The following is a 4,492-nucleotide window of genomic DNA, read 5'->3' as shown; positions in this document are numbered from 1 at the left end:
AAGGTACTACCTCCGTCCCGGTGTATAAGTCATTCGCGTAGTTCTAGGTCGATAATTTAACTATCTAAATATGTATTATATGTGACAAAAAATATATATTTAGAAACTACATCCGTGTGGAAATCTAGTGGTATACTTTTCATGACATATAACACATATTTAATTCCTCAAATCGATGACCTAGAACTACGCGAATGACTTATACACCCGGACGGAGGGAGTAGACATGGAGGCCTGGAGGGCCAGAGAGTCGCGCGGGGAGGAGATGCAGCGGGCGGAGCAGCACAAGGGACGGCGGCGGCGGTGAAACCCTATCGCTCGTGCGCTGAGAGGTGTCATTTTCCTCGAGTAGTGACGTGAACAGTAGATCCGTGATTTTTTCACAATGTAACATGAATAGCAGGCCTGTAATTTTAGCACTCCTCCAGTCAGGTTTATTAGTCTTTTTGTGATCCTCAGATGATCCAGAAATGCAAACCGTCCGCGTAATTAATCAGCCCTTAATCACATGCATCCGCCTCGCTCTTTCCTAGTGCGTGCCCCATGCGCTTCATTATATCTTTTCTCCATCCAATCTTTCCTTTTCTTGCGTGGTACGTAATCATCCTTTTTAATTCATCATTAATACCTGAGTAGACCGAACCAATCCATGATAATGCTGCTGCATGCAGGCCACAAATCACGCGAATCAATTTATTCCTTTATTTTCTGGTCGCGTGATATATGGCAGGGTTGCGGACGCGGAGGTTTTCAGCTTGGTGGAGTACGGTCAGCCTAGGTAAATTGCTAAGCGTACACCAGATCGCGATTAGATTAATGATAACTGTTAGATTGAGTCGTCTGGGCTTAATCCTGTGGTGGTTATGTGTCCACTGACGTTTGCTTGGGTGCGCGTAGAAAAGATAATGTTTGATTGTTTATTAGTAGTAGAGAAGATGCAGCGGGCGGAGCAGCACAAGGGACGGCGGCGGCGGTGAAACCCTATCGCTCGTGCGCTGAGAGGTGTCATTTTCCTCGAATAGTGACGTGAACAGTAGATCCGTGATTTTTTCACAATGTAACATGAATAGTAGGCCTGTAATTTTAGCACTCCTCCAGTCAGGTTTATTAGTCTTTTTGTGATCCTCAGATGATCCAGAAATGCAAACCGTCCGCGTAATTAATCAGCCCTTAATCACATGCATCCGCCTCGCTCTTTCCTAGTGCGTGCCCCATGCGCTTCATTATATCTTTTCTCCATCCAATCTTTCCTTTTCTTGCGTGGTACGTAATCATCCTTTTTAATTCATCATTAATACCTGAGTAGACCGAACCAATCCATGATAATGCTGCTGCATGCAGGCCACAAATCACGCGAATCAATTTATTCCTTTATTTTCTGGTCGCGTGATATATGGCAGGGTTGTGGACGCGGAGGTTTTCAGCTTGGTGGAGTACGGTCAGCCTAGGTAAATTGCTAAGCGTACACCAGATCGCGATTAGATTAATGATAACTGTTAGATTGAGTCGTCTGGGCTTAATCCTGTGGTGGTTATGTGTCCACGGACGTTTGCTTGGGTGCGCGTAGAAAAGATAATGTTTGATTGTTTATTAGTAGTAGAGAAGTAGAGATACGTGGACCAGTTTGTCCTTCCTTAAGCTGCTTTCGCTCAACCATCGTCTGGTCTGTGTGGCCCTGCCCCACTGGACATATGAGACACGAGTACGTGGGTACGATTGCCATTTTTAAAAGGAAAAAGTCTGAAACTAATTTTAAACTTGTAGACGAAAGCTAAATGAACCGGAAATCAGCATACTAAACTTTCTGATCCCGGTCTATTTTAAACCTTGATTGTGTTTAGCTGGTATTTGCTGATGTGGCAAGCATAGTTGGCTGGCTGGCTAGACATTAGGACAAATTGGGCCAACCCATTAGCGCAGTCGATCGCACGCTCGCTCTGCTTTGTTTTCTTCTGTTTTTTTCTTTTAATGATAATAAATCCTTTTTAATTTTTTAATGATAATAACCATTTTTTAAGAACCCACTTGTCTTCTATTAGGAGTGAAAAAAATTACGGCAGCCAACAGTAATGAGCTTGACAGTAATTATATTTAGCGTGTCATGTATAAGAACAGAAAGGAGCATTCATATATGTTTTTTCTGAAATATTTCATAATATTTCTTGAAAAAACTGTAAACAATTTTGAGAAACCAAATTTATATTTTAAACACAAATGATTTACGAAATTCCACAAACATATTTTAAAATAATGTGACATGGTAACATTTTGACAAATGCATGTTTTACATTTTCTTAATGGAAATAAACATTTTATTAAATTATACGAACATTTTGAAAAAATCTTCAGTTTTCAAAATTTGTTCCCATTTTTTCAAAAATTGTTTATGTCTCAAAAAGTGTTCACTCAAAATTGATTGTGTCTTCAAAAAAAATGTTTGTTCCTTATAAAAGTATTCAGAATTTTCAAAAAGTTTTCTTACTTTTTAAAAAAATCTGAGATTTTAAAAATTGTTCGGGCCTGCACATTTTTTATATTTATTTGCCCTTAAAAGATGTTACTAATCTCAACGCTTATGTGCGTGCATAAATTATTCAGGCCTCTGATCATAGCAACGAGAGGCAATGCTTCTAGTGTCTAGATGGGGGAGTTTAGCAGGGCAGATCGAAAGTTTGATTCTGCCAGAGTTATATTTTTATTTTTATTTTTACTTCGCGTGTTACAAAAAAGAAAAAAAAACTCACTTCATCTCTGTTGGGCCGGCCCAGTCACGACCTCTGTCAACAATTCCTTCCCGTATTTTCACTTCGTGTGTTTTTTTCTAAAAAAAAACTTCACGTGTTACAACAAAAACTCATTTTCGTCTGTTGGGCCGGCCCAGTCGTGACCGCAGCCAACAATCCTGGGATTCGATATCTCATGTTGACAAACCTGTTTGGGACGCTCTCAATGTCCGAAATAGAGTGGGATCAGACTTTTCGGTGTGCTCATTTCAGGGATTAAAAGTTCAAGGTTCGATTTAGTTTTCTTCTACAAGTTTAAGGTTTGTTTTAGACTTTTTCCTTTTTAAAACATTAATTTCGTCGTGGCGTTTTTTAGGCAACGTGGTCGTTTAAATGGTTCTTCAGGTCGGAGTAGGTTTTTATTTAGGCCCAACCACTGATTCGTATCTCGCGGCCCATTCATGCGTGCAGTAATAACCAGGACCTCACTGATATATACAATCAAGAGATACCTCCAATTCACTAAAAAAAGAGACACCTCCAATATTTTCAAACGCCACTCTCCGAATCTTATAGTGAATCATTTTCATATGACCAAATTTGATCGAGCTGGATGGATCCCAGCGATTCCAAAAGCACTTGAACCGTGCAAACCAACAGGTGAGAACCAAAGATCGTCGTACGCGGTATGTCTTGGGACACATTGCCTTGCAAGCCTTGCAAGGAAAGTCATCAAACTGATGATCTGTAGTCATACTTTGAAGAGAAAAATAAATAAAGCACAAACACTAGGGCTTGTTTGATTGTTGGCTAACTTTCCCATAGTTTGCCACACTATTTTTGGCAAACTTGGCTAATCTTAGGTGTTCAAATTCTTAGCCATACTTTGCCTTGCCCAATGACACATTGCCATATATTTCTGTGTGTATGACTGATATGTCTCCAACGTATCTACTTTTCCTAACGATTTCCCTCTTGTTTTGAACTCTAATTTGCATGATTTGAATGAAACTAACCCGGATTGATGATGTTTTCAGCAGAACTATCATGGTGTTGTTTTTGTGCAGAAATAAAAGTTCTCGGAATGGAACGAAACTTTGCGAGGATTTTTTATATCAATAAAGAGAATTTATGGAGCCAAGAGCCACCTGAGGGGGGGCACCTGGGTGGGAAGAACCCACCAGGGCACGCCTGCCCCCCTAGGTGCGCCCAGGTGGGTTGTCCCCACCTGGTGGCCCCGAGGACCCTGAAACCGACGCTATAAAATCACATTTTTCCAGAAAAAAATTGGGAAGAAAGAATTATCGCGTTTCACAAGACGGAGCCGCCGCCGTCTCCTGTTCTTCATTGGGAGGCCAGATCTGGAGTCCGTTTGGGGCTCCGGAGGGGGGGGGGATCTTTGATCTTCGTCATCACCAATACATCTCCATCGCCAATTCCATGATGCTCCCCATCGGGAGTGAGTAATTCCTTTGTAGGCTCGCTGGTCGGTGAGGAGTTGGATGAGATTCATCACGTAATCGAGTTAGTTTTGGTAGGGCCTGATCCCTAGTATCCAATATGTTCTGAGATTGATGTTGCTATGACTTTGCCATGCTTAATGCTTGTCACTTTGGGTCCGGGTGCCATGATTTTAGATCTGAACCATATATGTTATCACCATTGTATCCATGTTCTAGATCCGATCTTGCGAGTTATAGTCACCTACTACGTGTTCTGATCCGGCAACCCCGGAGTGACAATAGTCGGGACCACTCCCGGTGATGACC

Source organism: Triticum dicoccoides, chromosome 5B, assembly GCF_002162155.2.
Source record: "Triticum dicoccoides isolate Atlit2015 ecotype Zavitan chromosome 5B, WEW_v2.0, whole genome shotgun sequence".
NCBI lineage: Eukaryota > Viridiplantae > Streptophyta > Magnoliopsida > Poales > Poaceae > Triticum > Triticum dicoccoides.
The sequence above is the reverse complement of the archived record's forward strand: the minus strand, read 5'-3'. Positions refer to the sequence as shown.